The sequence below is a fragment of the Labrus mixtus genome, unplaced genomic scaffold, assembly GCF_963584025.1.
Source record: "Labrus mixtus unplaced genomic scaffold, fLabMix1.1 SCAFFOLD_46, whole genome shotgun sequence".
Classification (NCBI taxonomy): domain Eukaryota; kingdom Metazoa; phylum Chordata; class Actinopteri; order Labriformes; family Labridae; genus Labrus; species Labrus mixtus.
This window is the reverse complement of record NW_026870293.1, coordinates 12,501-32,500: the sequence shown is the minus strand read 5'-3', so window position 1 is coordinate 32,500 and position 20,000 is coordinate 12,501. Positions and strand designations below refer to the sequence as shown.

At 41.6% G+C, this 20,000-nt stretch overlaps 5 non-coding genes and 24 pseudogenes across 5 annotated transcripts; all 29 read left to right on the top strand.

The window, feature by feature from the left end:
* The first annotated feature begins 5,572 nt into the window (after positions 1 to 5,572).
* On the top strand, positions 5,573 to 5,681 carry LOC132967269 (5S ribosomal RNA; annotated as a pseudogene).
* A 356-nt stretch (positions 5,682 to 6,037) lies between these two features.
* On the top strand, positions 6,038 to 6,146 carry LOC132967796 (5S ribosomal RNA; annotated as a pseudogene).
* Positions 6,147 to 6,269: 123 nt separating this feature from the next.
* On the top strand, positions 6,270 to 6,378 carry LOC132967665 (5S ribosomal RNA; annotated as a pseudogene).
* Positions 6,379 to 6,731: 353 nt separating this feature from the next.
* On the top strand, positions 6,732 to 6,840 carry LOC132967795 (5S ribosomal RNA; annotated as a pseudogene).
* A 123-nt stretch (positions 6,841 to 6,963) lies between these two features.
* LOC132967663 (5S ribosomal RNA) lies at positions 6,964 to 7,072 on the top strand (annotated as a pseudogene).
* Positions 7,073 to 7,424: 352 nt separating this feature from the next.
* On the top strand, positions 7,425 to 7,543 carry LOC132967529 (5S ribosomal RNA). The gene has a single exon (XR_009670819.1). It is a non-coding gene; the product is annotated as a 5S ribosomal RNA (ribosomal RNA).
* Positions 7,544 to 7,895: 352 nt separating this feature from the next.
* On the top strand, positions 7,896 to 8,004 carry LOC132967718 (5S ribosomal RNA; annotated as a pseudogene).
* Positions 8,005 to 8,357: 353 nt separating this feature from the next.
* LOC132967534 (5S ribosomal RNA) lies at positions 8,358 to 8,475 on the top strand (annotated as a pseudogene).
* A 120-nt stretch (positions 8,476 to 8,595) lies between these two features.
* On the top strand, positions 8,596 to 8,704 carry LOC132967635 (5S ribosomal RNA; annotated as a pseudogene).
* Positions 8,705 to 8,826: 122 nt separating this feature from the next.
* On the top strand, positions 8,827 to 8,935 carry LOC132967794 (5S ribosomal RNA; annotated as a pseudogene).
* Positions 8,936 to 9,058: 123 nt separating this feature from the next.
* Positions 9,059 to 9,167, top strand: LOC132967717 (5S ribosomal RNA; annotated as a pseudogene).
* Positions 9,168 to 9,520: 353 nt separating this feature from the next.
* LOC132967517 (5S ribosomal RNA) lies at positions 9,521 to 9,638 on the top strand (annotated as a pseudogene).
* Positions 9,639 to 9,758: 120 nt separating this feature from the next.
* LOC132967572 (5S ribosomal RNA) lies at positions 9,759 to 9,867 on the top strand (annotated as a pseudogene).
* A 122-nt stretch (positions 9,868 to 9,989) lies between these two features.
* LOC132967617 (5S ribosomal RNA) lies at positions 9,990 to 10,108 on the top strand. The gene has a single exon (XR_009670828.1). It is a non-coding gene; the product is annotated as a 5S ribosomal RNA (ribosomal RNA).
* Positions 10,109 to 10,231: 123 nt separating this feature from the next.
* LOC132967550 (5S ribosomal RNA) lies at positions 10,232 to 10,340 on the top strand (annotated as a pseudogene).
* A 123-nt stretch (positions 10,341 to 10,463) lies between these two features.
* Positions 10,464 to 10,572, top strand: LOC132967642 (5S ribosomal RNA; annotated as a pseudogene).
* A 121-nt stretch (positions 10,573 to 10,693) lies between these two features.
* LOC132967444 (5S ribosomal RNA) lies at positions 10,694 to 10,812 on the top strand. The gene has a single exon (XR_009670792.1). It is a non-coding gene; the product is annotated as a 5S ribosomal RNA (ribosomal RNA).
* A 122-nt stretch (positions 10,813 to 10,934) lies between these two features.
* Positions 10,935 to 11,043, top strand: LOC132967303 (5S ribosomal RNA; annotated as a pseudogene).
* A 122-nt stretch (positions 11,044 to 11,165) lies between these two features.
* Positions 11,166 to 11,284, top strand: LOC132967407 (5S ribosomal RNA). Its single transcript, XR_009670759.1, has one exon. It is a non-coding gene; the product is annotated as a 5S ribosomal RNA (ribosomal RNA).
* Positions 11,285 to 11,406: 122 nt separating this feature from the next.
* Positions 11,407 to 11,515, top strand: LOC132967521 (5S ribosomal RNA; annotated as a pseudogene).
* Positions 11,516 to 11,639: 124 nt separating this feature from the next.
* On the top strand, positions 11,640 to 11,748 carry LOC132967716 (5S ribosomal RNA; annotated as a pseudogene).
* A 351-nt stretch (positions 11,749 to 12,099) lies between these two features.
* Positions 12,100 to 12,217, top strand: LOC132967499 (5S ribosomal RNA; annotated as a pseudogene).
* Positions 12,218 to 12,336: 119 nt separating this feature from the next.
* Positions 12,337 to 12,445, top strand: LOC132967630 (5S ribosomal RNA; annotated as a pseudogene).
* Positions 12,446 to 12,567: 122 nt separating this feature from the next.
* LOC132967662 (5S ribosomal RNA) lies at positions 12,568 to 12,676 on the top strand (annotated as a pseudogene).
* A 123-nt stretch (positions 12,677 to 12,799) lies between these two features.
* On the top strand, positions 12,800 to 12,908 carry LOC132967592 (5S ribosomal RNA; annotated as a pseudogene).
* A 121-nt stretch (positions 12,909 to 13,029) lies between these two features.
* Positions 13,030 to 13,148, top strand: LOC132967427 (5S ribosomal RNA). Its single transcript, XR_009670776.1, has one exon. It is a non-coding gene; the product is annotated as a 5S ribosomal RNA (ribosomal RNA).
* A 121-nt stretch (positions 13,149 to 13,269) lies between these two features.
* Positions 13,270 to 13,378, top strand: LOC132967697 (5S ribosomal RNA; annotated as a pseudogene).
* Positions 13,379 to 13,500: 122 nt separating this feature from the next.
* On the top strand, positions 13,501 to 13,609 carry LOC132967698 (5S ribosomal RNA; annotated as a pseudogene).
* Positions 13,610 to 19,861: 6,252 nt separating this feature from the next.
* LOC132967729 (5S ribosomal RNA) lies at positions 19,862 to 19,970 on the top strand (annotated as a pseudogene).
* Positions 19,971 to 20,000: the final 30 nt, after the last annotated feature.

Genomic DNA, 20,000 nt, shown 5'->3' with positions numbered 1-20,000 from the left:
GAGAAAACTAACACTAAACATTGAAATGGTGGGAGACAAAGTTCCTCTAAATCACGTCATGAGCAACATAAAAATGATCTGTGGGGGCCTGCTGGCGTGCAGAACCCTGGGACCTGAAAAACTGGAGGTGACGGTGAGCAACATTAAAGGAAAGGAAAGGCTGCTGGATGGATTTAAGATCGGAGAGACCAGAGTCGTGGCGAGAGAACTAAATAATGATGAGCTGGTGGTGTCTTTTTTAAACCTGCCAGCGTATATCACAGATGAAGAAATAGTTTGGAAGCTGACGGGATGGGGAGTGAAACCGACATCACCAATAAAACGCAGAATGTGGCCTGGAACAATGATAGCTGACGGAACGAGGTTTGTCCGGGTCAGATTTAATGACCAGGTACAGTCACTCCCTTACTCCACAAAGTTTAACACTGTGATGGGGAACGAATACTTTAGAGTAATACATGATAGACAACAAAAAGTGTGCAGGATGTGCATCCAGCCGGGACACATCCTGAGAGAGTGTCCAGAATTTATGTGCCACAACTGTGGGGTGCAGGGACACTTTGCGCGAGAGTGCAGCGCGAACAGCACAAAATGCACAAACTGTAAAAAAAGAGAAAATGAATGTGAGTGTGAAAACGGAGAGGAGAGCAAGAACGAGGTGGAGGAGGTGTACGAGGATGAAGACGAGGCGGAGGAGGTGTACGAGGAGGAGGCGGAGGAGAAGGAGGTGATCGGAGCAAGCAGGAGGGAGATCAGAGAAGACGAGAACAGTGACGGAGAAATGGAGCAGAGCAGAGAGAGCGGAGGAGAACGGGCGTCAGAGTGCGAGCTGGAGACGCCGGAGCTGGCTGGAGAGAGAGGACAGCAGAAGCAGCGAAAAACGAGCGAGAGAGGGAAAAAAGGAGACGGAAGGGACGTGGCAGAAGACCCGGGGGTAAGCATGAGCACAGAGGGGAGGGAGATGCCTGAGAGTGGTGTTGGACAGGCGGGAGGGAGAAAAATCACGCTAAATAATACGGGTAAAAGCACCAGTCCCAATGAAACGGACAGCGAAATGGATGTGGGTGAACTGGCGAGTGCGCAAAAAAGACTAAGTCTTGGACAACGAAAAAAGTTGGTGAAAAAATTGAAATGTAAGGACAAATAATGACTGACAATAACCCCTGTAAATCCGTTTTTTTTGTTTTTATTTTTATGATAATGGCCTTTAATTTATTTTCGATTAACGTGAATGGACTAAGGAACAAAGAAAAAAGACATTCGATTCTTTCCTTGCAGAATGACGTTTTGTGCCTGCAGGAGACCAGGTGGGATGATTCCCTGGTGGAAGACATAAAAAAAGACTTTGTGGGCCATATTTTCTGCTCCAATGGCACGTCGAGGGCGAGAGGAGTGGCGGTTTTAGTCAAAACGGGTCGGGTAACAGGGGTAAATTTGGTTTATGGAGACAAAGAAGGAAGAATAATAGTAATAGATTGTGTGTATGAAACGAAAAATATAAGAATCATAAATATATATGCACCGAATGGAGAAAAAGAAAGGAAAACGTTCTTTATTGCAATAAGCAAATGGTGGGAAAGGAATTGTATAATAATCGGTGACTTTAATGTGGCGATGACACCCACCGATGTGTCAAAAAATAATGTGTTTAAGGGGGATGTGAGCAGGGGGACACTTAAAGATATAATGATAACGAAACAATGCATTGATATTTGGAGATTGCTACATCCATGGGAGAGGGTGTTCTCCAGGAGACAAATTGTACTAAATAGATTAAAACAATCTAGAATAGATTATGCTTTGGTGACATGCGAGGTAGTGAGGTGGATTAAAGAAGTTGAATATAAAACTAATATGTGGAGCGATCACGCTGGAATAGAAATCACGTTTAGAAAAGAAACGAATGTACGTAAAGGAGGGATATGGTGCTTTAATGCAAGCTTGCTGGATGATGGAATGTTTGTGAAAAGTATGGAAAGATTGTTGAATGATGTGGGATATGAGTGGAATGAGAGTGAAGATATGAATGTGTGGTGGGATAGTGTAAAAGTCAGAATTAAAAAAAAGTGTATCAATTATAGTAAAGAGAAAAAGTGGAGAGAAAATAGAAAGGAAGAGAATTTGAGAAAACAACTAAGTGAGGAAATAGCATCGCTTGACAGTGTAGATAATGTAGATGTCGAAAAATACATACATTTAAAAGAACAGTTGGGAGTGATTGAACTTAAAAAGAGTAGGGGTGCAGCCATTAGGAGTAAAATACAATATATGTATGAGGGGGAGAGGAGTACAGCCTTTTTTTTAGGTCTGGAAAAACAAAAACAAAAAAGAACAGAAATAAACGAATTATTAAATGAAGCAGGTAAAAGTGTGACAGATAAAAAGGGAATTTTAGAAATAGTAAAGGGCTATTATGAAAGCCTGTTTTCGAGACAGGAGTGTGATAGCGTGAGTGTGAACAGAGCTTTGGGTGCCTTAAAGAAAAAACTAAGCGAGGACGATAAAATGTGGTGTGATTGTGAGTTTACAGAGGGAGAAATCAGAAGTGCTTTAGAGGGGTTAAACAAAAACAATAGTCCTGGGAGCGATGGCCTAACTGCGGAATTCTACCAAGCTTTCAAAGAGCAGCTGGTGCCCTTGGTGAACAAATTGAGTAAATATATGGAAAAAGTGAAACATATACCAAAAAGTTTAGGGGAAGGGGTGGTTACTATTTTTTACAAAAACAAGGGGGACAATAAAAATCTGGACAACTACAGACCAATCAGCCTACTCAACACAGACTACAAAATCATAGCGAAAACAATAGCCAATAGAATCAGGGAGGTAATAGGAACAATCATAGAACAAACACAATCATACAGTATACCAAACAGAGACATAGCAGACTCAATCATTTCAATAAAACAGACGGTCAGGGATATGGAAGGGGAGGGGGGAATATGGCTAGGGATTGATTTAAATAAAGCTTTTGACAGAGTAGATCACGGGTTCATGGGGAAGGTGTTAGAGAAGTTTGGATTCGGGGAGAGAATGAGAGAATGGATAAATATGTTGTATACAGGAGCGGAAAGCAAGATAAAATGTAACGGGGAACTAACTGATTCTTTTAAAATATCAAGGTCAGTGAGACAAGGATGTCCGATGTCAGCGCTGTTGTACAGCTTGGTAGCAGAGCCGCTGGCAGCACTGATATCGGAAGACGTAAACATAAAAGGTATAGGTAAGGAAAACGTAAAAATAATACAGTATGCAGATGACGTGAATATAATGGTAAAAGGAGAGGAGGATATAGAATTGATATTAAAACATGTACAAACTTATGAAAGAGCATCTGGGGCAAAAGTAAATGAAAATAAGTCAGAAATTATGTTACTAGGTAAGGAATCCAATCTAGTTAATAAGTGGGGATTTAAAACGGTGTGTGAGAGAAGAAAAGTGTTGGGAGTGAATATGGGGAAAAATGAGAATGAATGTGATGATGTAACATGGAAAGAGGTGGTGGGTAAAATTAAAAAAACATTGAATTTGTGGAAAGCGAGGGGTCTATTGTTGAGAGGAAGGGTAGCCGTAACAAATGCTCTCGTGTTGTCCAAAGTGAATCATGCGCTGAGTACTTGTACGCTTCCGGACTGGGCCTTTAAGGAGATTTCAAAGACCATTAGGGACTTTATTTGGAAAAACAAAGCAGCGAGTATAGCTCACAAAACAATAATAGGGGCTAAAGATCAGGGGGGGCTAGCTTTGATTGATTTACTTACAAAAAAAGTAGCACTAAGAGTCAAATTGATAGGCAAATTTATGGACCAGAACCGGAACGTAGTTTGGAAAAACCACTTCAAACAATATCTGTGCAGTTTTGGACTTTACAACGAGGACAACCTGTACCAGATCAATAACCCGGATTCATTTAAACACTTGCCACGGTTTTTCCAGGAAGTACTCAGTGCGTGGTATCAGGTTTCATCCTGGACTGTACCAGAGTGCGGAACGAGAGGGTCAGTGCTACGACTGCCCTTCCTCTCGAGCCCGTATTTTAAAAATGGGGAGAGGGTAATTAAGTGTGAAGCTATGTCGAAAGCGGGATATATTAGAATAAGGGATTTACTGAACTGTGGGGGGGATTTTGATTTACAAATGGTGGTGAGGGGTTTAAAAAATAAAGGGTGTGTGTGCAGAAAGGATGTGATTGAGGGAGTGTTTGCAAATGTAAAATTGTCTTTGTCGAGCGAATGGGAAAAATTAATCAAAGAGAAGGAGGGAGTGATGCAGGACGATGTGGGGGGGATCTCCCTGTGCCTAGGGGAGAAGAAACACAACATTATAGATGTCACTACAAAAATTTGGTATAGATGCGCAATCACACATAGAATACAGAAACCCACATCCGAAGTAAAATGGACAGACACATACCACAACAAGCAACATGATATGGAAGAACATTAACATTCCGCATACACCACATGCAATATTTGACCTAGATTTCAAACTGAGGCACAGGAGGATCTTCACCTGCATCGTCCTGCATCAGATCCATAAGGAGAGGTATGAAAGAAAGTGTTGTGTATGTGAAAGTACGGTTGAGGATTTAATACATTTGTTTGTTACGTGTGGGGAATTGGTTTATTTTTGGGGAAAAATAAGAGAAATGTTGGGGAAATGCAGTAAGAATGAGTGTTGGAATGAAAGGGGGTGGGAATTGTCGGTGTTGTTGGGGGTGGGAACAAAACAAAAAAATCACAATGTAATGAATATAATTTTGGCTTTTGCAAGAAAAGCGGTTTTTAACAGGAGGAATTATGCACTGTATGAAAGTAAGAAAATGAATGTGTGGAGAATGTTTGTGAATGAATGGAAAGCACATCTTAAATTGCTGTACATAGCGAATGAGAGTGAGTTTGTGAGAATGTTTGTGGAAGGTGCGAATGTGTGTAGAGTAAACGAGGAGGGAATTATGTGGGATGTCTAAATTATTTTGTTTTTGGTTTTTTTGGTACGAGGGCTTCTTTTTTGGTCATGGGGAAAATGGGTGATTTGATTTGGGTTTGTTTTTTTTTCTCATTGGTTTTTTGAGAATACTGTGGGGTTTTTGTATGTTTTTGTGGTTTGTTTTCAGAGGGGTGTTTGCTTTAGGGGAGGGACTCAGAAGAGTTGTCATGAGTTGGGGGTATCAGGGGTGGTTTGAGTTTTTTTTTTTTTTCTGATGCTATGTTTTTATTGTTTTTAGGGTGCCGTTTGCGTCAGAGGGGAGGTTTAATTTAGAGGGTGTATGTATTATAATAGCATTTGTTGGAAATGATGTGAAAGAATTATAAATGTTTTTGTAATTTTGATAATAAAAGATTAAAAAAAAAACACGCCCAATCTCGCCCGATCTCGGAAGCTAAGCAGGGCCGGCCTGGTTAGTACTTGGATGGGAGACCACCTGGGAATACCAGGTGCTGTAAGCTTTTTCATTTTTTTGATCATATGTTTTTTTTTTATCATAGAGAGACATATTCACATGTCCAAAAATTCAGCCAGAATCAAGGGCATGACATCTTTAAAAGGCCCCTGTCTGTACACAATAATGGCTTACGGCCATACAACCCTGAGCTCGTGTGATCTCGGAAGCTAAGCAGGGTCGGGCCTGGTTAGTACTTGGATGGGAGACCGCCTTGGAATACCAGGTGCTGTAAGCGTTTTCATTTTTTTTGATCATATGTTTTTTTTTTTTATCATATAGAGACATATTCACATGTCCAAAAATTCAGCCAGAATCAAGGGCATGACATCTTTAAAAGGCCCCTTTCTGCACACAATAAAGGCTTACGGCCATACAACCCTGAAATTCTCCAATCTCGGAAGCTAAGCAGGGTCGGGACTGGTTAGTACTTGGATGGGAGACTGCCAGGGAATACCAGGTGCTGTAAGGTTTTTCATTTTTTTTGATCATATGTTTTTTTTTATCATATAGAGACATATTCACATGTCCAAAAATTCAGCCAGAATCAAGGGCATGACATCTTTAAAAGGCCCCTTTTTGCACACAATAATGGCTTACGGCCATACCACCCTGAACTCGTCCGATCTCGGAAGCTAAGTAGGGTCCGACCTGGTTAGTACTTGGATTGGAGACTGCCTGGGAATACCAGGTGCTGTAAGCTTTTTCATTTTTTTGATCATATATTTTTTTTCTTATCATAGAGAGACATATTCACATGTCCAAAAATTCAGCCAGAATCAAGGGCATGACATCTTTAAAAGGCCCCTTTTTGCACACAATAATGGCTTACGGCCATACCACCCTGAACTCGTCCGATCTCGGAAGCTAAGTAGGGTCGGACCTGGTTAGTACTTGGATTGGAGACTGCCTGGGAATACCAGGTGCTGTAAGCTTTTTCATTTGTTTGATCATATGTTTTTTTTTTATCATAGAGAGACATATTCACATGTCCAAAAATTCAGCCAGAATCAAGGGCATGACATCTTTAAAAGGCCCCTTTCTGCACACAATAAAGGCTTACGGCCATACAACCCTGAAATTCTCCAATCTCGGAAGCTAAGCAGGGTCGGGACTGGTTAGTACTTGGATGGGAGACTGCCAGGGAATACCAGGTGCTGTAAGGTTTTTAATTTTTTTTGATCATATGTTTTTTTTTATCATATAGAGACATATTCACATGTCCAAAAATTCAGCCAGAATCAAGGGCATGACATCTTTAAAAGGCCCCTTTTTGCACACAATAATGGCTTACGGCCATACCACCCTGAACTCGTCCGATCTCGGAAGCTAAGTAGGGTCCGACCTGGTTAGTACTTGGATTGGAGACTGCCTGGGAATACCAGGTGCTGTAAGCTTTTTCATTTTTTTGATCATATGTTTTTTTTCTTATCATAGAGAGACATATTCACATGTCCAAAAATTCAGCCAGAATCAAGGGCATGACATCTTTAAAAGGCCCCTTTTTGGACACAATAATGGCTTACGGCCATACCACCCTGAACTCGTCCGATCTCGGAAGCTAAGTAGGGTCGGACCTGGTTAGTACTTGGATTGGAGACTGCCTGGGAATACCAGGTGCTGTAAGCTTTTTCATTTGTTTGATCATATGTTTTTTTTTTATCATAGAGAGACATATTCACATGTCCAAAAATTCAGCCAGAATCAAGGGCATGACTTCTTTAAAAGGCCCCTTTCTGCACACAATAATGGCTTACGGCCATACAACCCTGAGCTAATGCGATCTCGGAAGCTAAGCAGTGTCGGACCTGGTTAGTACTTGCATGGGAGACAGCCTGGGAATACCAGGTGCTGTTAGCTTTTCATTTTTTTGATCATATGTTTTTTTTTTATCATAGAGAGACATATTCACATGTCCAGAAATTCAGCCAGAATCAAGGGCATGACATCTTTAAAAGGCCCCTTTCTGCACACAACAATGGCTTACGGCCATACCACCCTGAACACGCCCGATCTCATCCGATCTCGGAAGTTAAGCAGGGTCGGGCCTGGTTAGTACTTGGATGGGAGACCGCCTGGGAATATCAGGTGCTGTAAGCTTTTTCATTTTTTTGATCATATTTTTTTTTTTATCATAGAGAGACATATTCACATGTCCAAAAATTCAGCCAGAATCAAGGGCATGACATCTTTAAAAGGCCCCTTTCTGCACACAATAAAGGCTTACGGCCATACAACCCTGAAATGCTCCGATCTTGGAAGCTAAGCAGGGTCGGGACTGGTTAGTACTTGGATGGGAGACTGCCAGGGAATACCAGGTGCTGTAAGGTTTTTCATTTTTTTTGATCATATGTTTTTTTTTATCATATAGAGACATATTCACATGTCCAAAAATTCATCCAGAATCAAGGGCATGACATCTTTAAAAGGCCACTTTTTGCACACAATAATGGCTTACGGCCATACCACCCTGAACTCGTCCGATCTCGGAAGCTAAGCAGGGTCGGGCCTGGTTAGGACTTGGATTGGAGACCGCCTGGGAATACCAGGTGCTGTAAGCTTTTTCATTTTTTTGATCATATGTTTTTTTTTTATCATATAGAGACATATTCACATGTCCAAAAATTCAGCCAGAATCAAGGCCATGACATCTTTAAAAGGCCTCTTTCTGCACACAATAATGGCTTACGGCCATACAACCCTGAGCTAATGCGATCTCGGAAGCTAAGCAGGGTCGGGCCTGGTTAGTACTTGGTTGGGAGACCGCCTGGGAATACCAGGTGCTTTATGCTTTTTCATTTTTTTGATCATATGTTTTTTTTTTATCATAGAGAGACATATTCACATGTCCAAAAATTCAGCCAGAATCAAGGGCATGACATCTTTAAAAGGCCCCTTTCTGCAAACAATAATGGCTTATGACCATACCACCCTGAACATGCCCGATCTTGCCCGATCTCGGAAGCTAAGCAGGGCCGGCCTGGTTAGTACTTGGATGGGAGACCACCTGGGAATACCAGGTGCTGTAAGCTTTTTCATTTTTTTGATCATGTTTTTTTTTTATCATATAGAGACATATTCACATGTCCAAAAATTCAGCCAGAATTAAGGGCATGACATCTTTAAAAGGCCCATGTCTGCACACAATAATGGCTTACGGCCATACCACCCTGAACTCGTCCGATCTCGGAAGCTAAGCAGGGTCGGACCTGGTTAGTACTTGGATGGGAGACCGCCTAGGAATACCAGGTGCTGTAAGGTTTTTCATTTTTTTTGATCATATGTTTTTTTTTATCATATAGAGACATATTCACATGTCCAAAAATTCAGCCAGAATCAAGGGCATGACATCTTTAAAAGGCCCCTTTTTGCACACAATAATGGCTTACGGCCATACCACCCTGAACTCGTCCGATCTCGGAAGCTAAGTAGGGTCCGACCTGGTTAGTACTTGGATTGGAGACTGCCTGGGAATACCAGGTGCTGTAAGCTTTTTCATTTTTTTGATCATATGTTTTTTTTCTTATCATAGAGAGACATATTCACATGTCCAAAAATTCATCCAGAATCAAGGGCATGACATCTTTAAAAGGCCACTTTTTGCACACAATAATGGCTTACGGCCATACCACCCTGAACTCGTCCGATCTCGGAAGCTAAGCAGGGTCGGGCCTGGTTAGGACTTGGATTGGAGACCGCCTGGGAATACCAGGTGCTGTAAGCTTTTTCATTTTTTTGATCATATGTTTTTTTTTTATCATATAGAGACATATTCACATGTCCAAAAATTCAGCCAGAATCAAGGCCATGACATCTTTAAAAGGCCTCTTTCTGCACACAATAATGGCTTACGGCCATACAACCCTGAGCTAATGCGATCTCGGAAGCTAAGCAGGGTTGGGCATGGTTAGTACTTGGATGGGAGACCGCCTGGGAATACCAGGTGCTTTATGCTTTTTCATTTTTTTGATCATATGTTTTTATTTTATCATAGAGAGACATATTCACATGTCCAAAAATTCAGCCAGAATCAAGGGCATGACATCTTTAAAAGGCCCCTTTCTGCAAACAATAATGGTTTATGACCATACCACCCTGAACACGCCCGATCTTGCCCGATCTCGGAAGCTAAGCAGGGCCGGCCTGGTTAGTACTTGGATGGGAGACCACCTGGGAATACCAGGTGCTGTAAGCTTTTTCATTTTTTTGATCATGTTTTTTTTTTTTCATATAGAGACATATTCACATGTCCAAAAATTCAGCCAGAATTAAGGGCATGACATCTTTAAAAGGCCCATGTCTGCACACAATAATGGCTTACGGCCATACCACCCTGAACTCGTCCGATCTCGGAAGCTAAGCAGGGTCGGACCTGGTTAGTACTTGGATGGGAGACCGCCTAGGAATACCAGGTGCTGTAAGCTTTTTTATTTTTTTGATCATATGTTTTTTTTTTATCATAGAGAGACATATTTTCATGTCCAAAAATTCAGCCAGAATCAAGGGCATGACATCTTTAAAAGGCCCCTTTCTGCACACAATAATGGCTTACAGCCATACCACCCTGAACACGCCCGATCTCGTCCGATCTCGGAAGCTAAGCAGGGTCGGGCCTGTTTAGTACTTGGATGGGAGACCGCCTGGGAATACCAGGTGCTGTAAGCTTTTTAATTTTTTTGATCATATGTTTTTTTATTTATCATATAGAGACATATTCACATGTCCAAAAATTCAGCCAGAATCAAGGGCATGACATCTTTAAAAGGCCCATTCCTGCACACAATAATGGCTAACAGCCATACCACCCTTAACACATCTGATCTCGGAAGCTAAGCAGGGTCGGGCCTGGTTAGTACTTGGATGGGAGACCGCCTGGGAATACCAGGTGCTGTAAGCTTTTTCATTTTTTTGATAATATGTTTTTTTTTTTATCATATAGAGACATATTCACATGTCCAAAAATTCAGCCAGAATCAAGGGCATGACATCTTTAAAAGGCCCCTTTCTGCACACAATAATGGCTTACGGCCATACCAGCCTGAACTCGTCTGATCTCGGAAGCTAAGCAGGGTCGGGCCTGGTTAGTACTTGGATGGGAGACCGCCTGGGAATATCAGGTGCTGTAAGCTTTTTCATTTTTTTGATCAAATGTTTTTTTTTATCATATAGAGACATATTAACATGTCCAAAAATTCAGCCAGAATCGAGGGCATGAAATCTTTAAAAGGCCCCTTTCTGCACACAATAATGGCTTACGGCCATACCACCCTGAACATGCCCGATCTCGTCCGATCTCGGAAGCTAAGCAGGGTCCGGCCTGGTTAGTACTTGGATGGGAGACCTCCTGGGAATACCAGGTGCATTAAGCTTTTTCATTTTTTTGATCATATGTTTTTTTTTTATCATATAGAGACATATTCACATGTCCAAAAATTCAGCCAGAATCAAGGGCATGACATCTTTAAAAGGCCCCTTTCTGCACACAATAATGGCTTACGGCCATACAACCCTGAACTTGTCCGATCTCGGAAGCTAAGCAGGGTCGGGCCTGGTTAGGACTTGGATTGGAGACCGCCTGGGAATACCAGGTGCTGTAAGCTTTTTCATTTTTTTAATCATATGTTTTTTTTTTATCATATAGAGACATATTCACATGTCCAAAAATTCAGCCAGAATCAAGGGCATGACATCTTTAAAAGGCCTCTTTCTGCACACAACAATGGCTTACGGCCATACCACCCTGAACACGCCCGATCTCGTCCGATCTCGGAAGTTAAGCAGGGTCGGGCCTGGTTAGTACTTGGATGGGAGACCGCCTGGGAATATCAGGTGCTGTAAGCTTTTTCATTTTTTTGATCATATTTTTTTTTTTTATCATATAGAGACATATTCACATGTCCAAAAATTCAGCCAGAATCAAGGGAATGACATCTTTAAAAGGCCCCTTTCTGCACACAATTATGGCTTACGGCCATACCACCCTGAACTCATCCGATCTCGGAAGCTAAACAGGGTCGGGCCTGGTTAGTACTTGGATGGGAGACCGCCCGGGAATACCAGGTGCTGTAAGCATTTTCATTTTTTTTTATCATATGTTTTTTTTTTTATCATATAGAGACATATTCACATGTCCAAAAATTCAGCCAGAATCAAGGGCATGACATCTTTAAAAGGCCCCTTTTTGCACACAATAATGGCTTACGGCCATACCACCCTGAACTCGTCCGATCTCGGAAGCTAAGCAGGGTCGGGCCTGGTTAGGACTTGGATTGGAGACCGCCTGGGAATACCAGGTGCTGTAAGCTTTTTCATTTTTTGGATCATATGTTTTTTTTTTATCATATAGAGACATATTCACATGTCCAAAAATTCAGCCAGAATCAAGGCCATGACATCTTTAAACGGCCTCTTTCTGCACACAATAATGGCTTACGGCCATACAACCCTGAGCTAATGCGATCTCGGAAGCTAAGCAGGGTCGGTCCTGGTTAGTACTTCGATGGGAGACCGCCTGGGAATACCAGGTGCTTTATGCTTTTTCATTTTTTTGATCATATGTTTTTATTTTATCATAGAGACATATTCACATGTCCAAAAATTCAGCCAGAATCAAGGGCATGACATCTTTAAAAGGCCCCTTTCTGCAAACAATAATGGCTTATGACCATACCACCCTGAACACGCCCGATCTTGCCCGATCTCGGAAGCTAAGCAGGGCCGGCCTGGTTAGTACTTGGATGGGAGACCACCTGGGAATACCAGGTGCTGTAAGCTTTTTCATTTTTTTTATCATGTTTTTTTTTATCATATAGAGACATATTCACATGTCCAAAAATTCAGCCAGAATTAAGGGCATGACATCTTTAAAAGGCCCATGTCTGCACACAATAATGGCTTACGGCCATACCACCCTGGACTCGTCGGATCTCGGAAGCTAAGCAGGGTCGGACCTGGTTAGTACTTGGATGGGAGACCGTCTGGGAATACCAGGTGCTGTAAGCTTGTTTATTTTTTTGATCATATGTTTTTTTTTTATCATAGAGAGACATATTTTCATGTCCAAAAATTCAGCCAGAATCAATGGCATGACATCTTTAAAAGGCCCCTTTCTGCACACAATAATGGCTTACTGCCATACCACCCTGAACTCATCCGATCTCGGAAGCTAAGCAGGGTCGGGCCTGGTTAGTACTTGGATGGGAGACTGCATGGGAATACCAGATGCTGTAAGCTTTTTCATTTTTTTGATCATATGTTTTTTTTTTTATCATATAGAGACATATTCACATGTCCAAAAATTCAGCCAGAATCAAGGGCATGACATCTTTAAAAGGCCCCTTTCTGTACACAATAATGGCTTACGGCCATACCAGCCTGAACTCGTCCGATCTCGGAAGCTAAGCAGGGTCGGGCCTGGTTAGTACTTGGATGGGAGACCGCCTGGGAATATCAGGTGCTGTAAGCTTTTTCATTTTTTTGATCATATGTTTTTTTTTATCATATAGAGACATATTAACATTTCCAAAAATTCAGCCAGAATCGAGGGCATGAAATCTTTAAAAGGCCCCTTTCTGCACACAATAATGGCTTACGGCCATACCACCCTGAACATGCCCGATCTCGTCCGATCTCGGAAGCTAAGCAGGGTCCGGCCTGGTTAGTACTTGGTTGTGAGACCGCCTGGGAATACCAGGTGCTGTAAGCTTTTTCATTTTTCTGATCATATGTTTTTTTTTATCATATAGAGACATATTCACATGTCCAAAAATTCAGCCAGAATCAAGGTCATGACATCTTTAAAAGGCCCCTGTCTGCACACAATAATGGCTTACGGCCATACAACCCTGAACTCATCCGATCTCGGAAGCTAAGCATGGTCGGTCCTGGTTAGTACTTGGATGGGAGACCGCCTGGGAATACCAGGTGCTGTAAGCTTTTTCATTTTTTTGATCATATGTTTTTTTTTAATCATAGAGAGACATATTCACATGTCCAAAAATTCAGCCAGAATCAAGGGCATGACATCTTTAAAAGGCCCCTGTCTGCACACAATAATGGCTTACGGCCATACCACCCTGAACTCGTCCGATCTCGGAAGCTAAGCAGGTTCGGGCTTGGTTAGTACTTGGATGAGAGACCGCCTGGGAATACCAGGTGCTGTAAGCTTTTGCATTTTTTTTGATCATATGTTTTTTTTTATCATATAGAGACATATTCACATGTCCAAAAATTCAGCCAGAATCAAGGGCATGACATCTTTAAAAGGCCCCTTTCTGCACACAACAAGGGCTTACGGCCATACCACCCTGAACACGCCCCTTTTGCTGTCAGAGTTTGTGTGGTGCTGAAGGAGAGCTGACGTGTCAGTACTGAGCAGGACAGCTGGACTAATTTGTTTGTTTTTTGGATGCGCTTTGGATTTATTTAAATACCTCAGATTGTGAGTGAATGTCCCCCAGCAGTCACTGACTGTTAGGGGGATCGTTTTTCTTTTCACCTTTTTTCCTGTTTTTTTTCCACAATTTTGTGAAGAATTTTTGTTTTTTGTGAATGTTTGCTCGTATGTCGCGAGCAAACTCACACGGACAGATCACAAAGATGACAGGACCACGGACTGGAGAGATGGAAAAAGGAAAAGAGAACGGACAACAACGTGAACAAACAAACATGGCACTGAAACAAAGGAATGGATTAAACGACAACGAGAAGAACGACGGACAAAAAGGACGGATGAAAACGGCAAATGAAACAGGGAACGGAATGGATGACGGAGAGAGAGGAAGAGAGAGGAGCGGCGGGCTGATTGCTCCGCATGCAGAGAATGGGAGAGGTGGCGAGAGAGCAGAAAAAGAGGAAGCAAAAGTGTCTTTTGAGAGAAAACTAACACTAAACATTGAAATGGTGGGAGACAAAGTTCCTCTAAATCACGTCATGAGCAACATAAAAATGATCTGTGGGGGCCTGCTGGCGTGCAGAACCCTGGGATCTGAAAAACTGGAGGTGACGGTGAGCAACATTAAAGGAAAGGAAAGGCTGCTGGATGGATTTAAGATCGGAGAGACCAGAGTCGTGGCGAGAGAACTAAATAATGATGAGCTGGTGGTGTCTTTTTTAAACCTGCCAGCGTATATCACAGATGAGGAAATAGTTTGGAAGCTGACGGGATGGGGAGTGAAACCGACATCACCAATAAAACGCAGAATGTGGCCTGGAACAATGATAGCTGACGGAACGAGGTTTGTCCGGGTCAGATTTAATGACCAGGTACAGTCACTCCCTTTCTCCACAAAGTTTAACACTGTGATGGGGAACGAATACTCTAGAGTAATACATGATAGACAACAAAAAGTGTGCAGGATGTGCATCCAGCAGGGACACATCCTGAGAGAGTGTCCAGAATTTATGTGCCACAACTGTGGGGTGCAGGGACACTTTGCGCGAGAGTGCAGCGCGAACAGCACAAAATGCACAAACTGTAAAAAAAGAGAAAATGAATGTGAGTGTGAGAACGGAGAGGAGAGCAAGAACGAGGTGGAGGAGGTGTACGAGGAGGAGGCGGAGGAGAAGGAGGTGATCGGAGCAAGCAGGAAGGAGATCAGAGAAGACGAGAACAGTGACGGAGAAATGGAGCAGAGCAGAGAGAGCAGAGGAGAACAGGCGTCAGAGTGCGAGCTGGAGACGCCGGAGCTGGCTGGAGAGGGAGGACAGCAGAAGCAGTGAAAAACGAGCGAGAGAGGGAAAAAAGGAGACGGAAGGGACGTGGCAGAAGACCCGGGGGTAAGCATGAGCACAGAGGGGAGGGAGATGCCTGAGAGTGGTGTTGGACAGGCGGGAGGGAGAAAAATCACGCTAAATAATACGGGTAAAAGCACCAGTCCCAATGAAACGGACAGCGAAATGGATGTGGGTGAACTGGCGAGTGCGCAAAAAAGACTAAGTCTTGGACAACGAAAAAAGTTGGTGAAAAAATTGAAATGTAAGGACAAATAATGACTGACAATAACCCCTGTAAATCCGTTTTTTTTGTTTTTATTTTTATGATAATGGCCTTTAATTTATTTTCGATTAACGTGAATGGACTAAGGAACAAAGAAAAAAGACATGCGATTCTTTCCTTGCAGAATGACGTTTTGTGCCTGCAGGAGACCAGGTGGGATGATTCCCTGGTGGAAGACATAAAAAAAGACTTTGTGGGCCATATTTTCTGCTCCAATGGCACGTCGAGGGCGAGAGGAGTGGCGGTTTTAGTCAAAACGGGTCGGGTAACAGGGGTAAATTTGGTTTATGGAGACAAAGAAGGAAGAATAATAGTAATAGACTGTGTGTATGAAACGAAAAATATAAGAATCATAAATATATATGCACCGAATGGAGAAAAAGAAAGGAAAACATTCTTCATTGCAATAAGCAAATGGTGGGAAAGGAATTGTATAATAATCGGTGACTTTAATGTGGCGATGACACCCACCGATGTGTCAAAAAATAATGTGTTTAAGGGGGATGTGAGCAGGGGGACACTTAAAGATATAATGATAACGAAACAATGCATTGATATTTGGAGATTGCTACATCCATGGGAGAGGGTGTTCTCCAGGAGACAAATTGTACTAAATAGATTAAAACAATCTAGAATAGATTATGCTTTGGTGACATGCGAGGTAGTGAGGTGGATTAAAGAAGTTGAATATAAAACTAATATGTGGAGCGATCACGCTGGAATAGAAATCACGTTTAGAAAAGAAACGAATGTACGTAAAGGAGGGATATGGTGCTTTAATGCAAGCTTGCTGGATGATGGAATGTTTGTGAAAAGTATGGAAAGATTGTTGAATGATGTGGGATATGAGTGGAATGAGAGTGAAGATATGAATGTGTGGTGGGATAGTGTAAAAGTCAGAATTAAAAAAAAGTGTATCAATTATAGTAAAGAGAAAAAGTGGAGAGAAAATAGAAAGGAAGAGAATTTGAGAAAACAACTAAGTGAGGAAATAGCATCGCTTGACAGTGTAGATAATGTAGATGTCGAAAAATACATACATTTAAAAGAACAGTTGGGAGTGATTGAACTTAAAAAGAGTAGGGGTGCAGCCATTAGGAGTAAAATACAATATATGTATGAGGGGGAGAGGAGTACAGCCTTTTTTTTAGGTCTGGAAAAACAAAAACAAAAAAGAACAGAAATAAACGAATTATTAAATGAAGCAGGTAAAAGTGTGACAGATAAAAAGGGAATTTTAGAAATAGTAAAGGGCTATTATGAAAGCCTGTTTTCGAGACAGGAGTGTGATAGCGTGAGTGTGAACAGAGCTTTGGGTGCCTTAAAGAAAAAACTAAGCGAGGACGATAAAATGTGGTGTGATTGTGAGTTTACAGAGGGAGAAATCAGAAGTGCTTTAGAGGGGTTAAACAAAAACAAAAGTCCTGGGAGCGATGGCCTAACTGCGGAATTCTACCAAGCTTTCAAAGAGCAGCTGGTGCCCTTGGTGAACAAATTGAGTAAATATATGGAAAAAGTGAAACATATACCAAAAAGTTTAGGGGAAGGGGTGGTTACTATTTTTTACAAAAACAAGGGGGACAATAAAAATCTGGACAACTACAGACCAATCAGCCTACTCAACACAGACTACAAAATCATAGCGAAAACAATAGCCAATAGAATCAGGGAGGTAATAGGAACAATCATAGAACAAACACAATCATACAGTATACCAAACAGAGACATAGCAGACTCAATCATTTCAATAAAACAGACGGTCAGGGATATGGAAGGGGAGGGGGGAATATGGCTAGGGATTGATTTAAATAAAGCTTTTGACAGAGTAGATCACGGGTTCATGGGGAAGGTGTTAGAGAAGTTTGGATTCGGAGAGAGAATGAGAGAATGGATAAATATGTTGTATACAGGAGCGGAAAGCAAGATAAAATGTAACGGGGAACTAACTGATTCTTTTAAAATATCAAGGTCAGTGAGAGAAGGATGTCCGATGTCAGCGCTGTTGTACAGCTTGGTAGCAGAGCCGCTGGCAGCACTGATATCGGAAGACGTAAACATAAAAGGTATAGGTAAGGAAAACGTAAAAATAATACAGTATGCAGATGACGTGAATATAATGGTAAAAGGAGAGGAGGATATAGAATTAATATTAAAACATGTACAAACTTATGAAAGAGCATCTGGGGCAAAAGTAAATGAAAATAAGTCAGAAATTATGTTACTAGGTAAGGAATCCAATCTAGTTAATAAGTGGGGATTTAAAACGGTGTGTGAGAGAAGAAAAGTGTTGGGAGTGAATATGGGGAAAAATGAGAATGAATGTGATGATATAACATGGAAAGAGGTGGTGGGTAAAATTAAAAAAACATTGAATTTGTGGAAAGCGAGGGGTCTATTGTTGAGAGGAAGGGTAGCCGTAACAAATGCTCTCGTGTTGTCCAAAGTGAATCATGCGCTGAGTACTTGTACGCTTCCGGACTGGGCCTTTAAGGAGATTTCAAAGACCATTAGGGACTTTATTTGGAAAAACAAAGCAGCGAGTATAGCTCACAAAACAATAATAGGGGCTAAAGATCAGGGGGGGCTAGCTTTGATTGATTTACTTACAAAAAAAGTAGCACTAAGAGTCAAATTGATAGGCAATATTATGGACCAGAACCGGAACGTAGTTTGGAAAAACCACTTCAAACAATATCTGTGCAGTTTTGGACTCTACAACGAGGACAACCTGTACCAGATCAATAACCCGGATTCATTTAAACACTTGCCACGGTTTTTCCAGGAAGTACTCAGTGCGTGGTATCAGGTTTCATCCTGGACTGTACCAGAGTGCGGAACGAGAGGGTCAGTGCTACGACTGCCCTTCCTCTCGAGCCCGTATTTTAAAAATGGGGAGAGGGTAATTAAGTGTGAAGCTATGTCGAAAGCGGGATATATTAGAATAAGGGATTTACTGAACTGTGGGGGGGATTTTGATTTACAAATGGTGGTGAGGGGTTTAAAAAATAAAGGGTGTGTGTGCAGAAAGGATGTGATTGAGGGAGTGTTTGCAAATGTAAAATTGTCTTTGTCGAGCGAATGGGAAAAATTAATCAAAGAGAAGGAGGGAGTGATGCGGGACGATGTGGGGGGGATCTCCCTGTGCCTAGGGGAGAAGAAACACAACATTATAGATGTCACTACAAAAATTTGGTATAGGTGCGCAATCACACATAGAATACAGAAACCCACATCCGAAGTAAAATGGACAGACACATACCCAGACATAACAAGCAACATGATATGGAAGAACATTAACATTCCGCATACACCACATGCAATATTTGACCTAGATTTCAAACTGAGGCACAGGAGGATCTTCACCTGCATCGTCCTGCATCAGATCCATAAGGAGAGGTATGAAAGAAAGTGTTGTGTATGTGAAAGTACGGATGAGGATTTAATACATTTGTTTGTTACGTGTGGGGAATTGGTTTATTTTTGGGGAAAAATAAGAGAAATGTTGGGGAAATGCAGTAAGAATGAGTGTTGGAATGAAAGGGGGTGGGAATTGTCGGTGTTGTTGGGGGTGGGAACAAAACAAAAAAATCACAATGTAATGAATATAATTTTGGCTTTTGCAAGAAAAGCGGTTTTTAACAGGAGGAATTATGCACTGTATGAAAGTAAGAAAATGAATGTGTGGAGAATGTTTGTGAATGAATGGAAAGCACATCTTAAATTACTGTACATAGCGAATGAGAGTGAGTTTGTGAGAATGTTTGTGGAAGGTGCGAATGTGTGTAGAGTAAACGAGGAGGGAATTATGTGGGATGTCTAAATTATTTTGTTTTTGGTTTTTTTGGTACGAGGGCTTCTTTTTTGGTCATGGGGAAAATGGGTGATTTGATTTGGGTTTTTTTTTCTCAGTGGTTTTTTGAGAATACTGTGGGGTTTTTGTATGTTTTTGTGGTTTGTTTTCAGAGGGGTGTTTGCTTTGGGGGAGGGACTCAGAAGAGTTGTCATGAGTTGGGGGTATCAGGGGTGATTTGAGTTTTTTTTTTCTGATGCTATGTTTTTATTGTTTTTAGGGTGCCGTTTGCGTCAGAGGGGAGGTTTAATTTAGAGGGTGTATGTATTATAATAGCATTTGTTGTAAATGATGTGAAAGAATTATAAATGTTTTTGTAATTTTGATAATAAAAGATAAAAAAAAAAAAAAAACACGCCCGATCTCGTCCGATCTAGGAAGCTAAGCAGCGTCGGTCCTGGGTAGTACTTGGATGGGAGACCGCCTGGGAATACCAGGTACTGTAAGCTTTTTCATTTTTTTGATCATATGTTTTTTTTTTATCATATAGAGACATATTCACATGTCCAAAAATTCAGCCAGAATCAAGGGCATGACATCTTTAAAAGGCCCCTTTCTACACACAATAATGGCTTACGGCCATACCACCCTCAACTCATCCGATCTCGGAAGCTAAGCAGGGTCGGGCCTGGTTAGTACTTGAATGGGAGACCGCCTAGGAATACCAGGTGCTGTAAAGTTTTTCATTTTTTTTATCATATAGAGACATA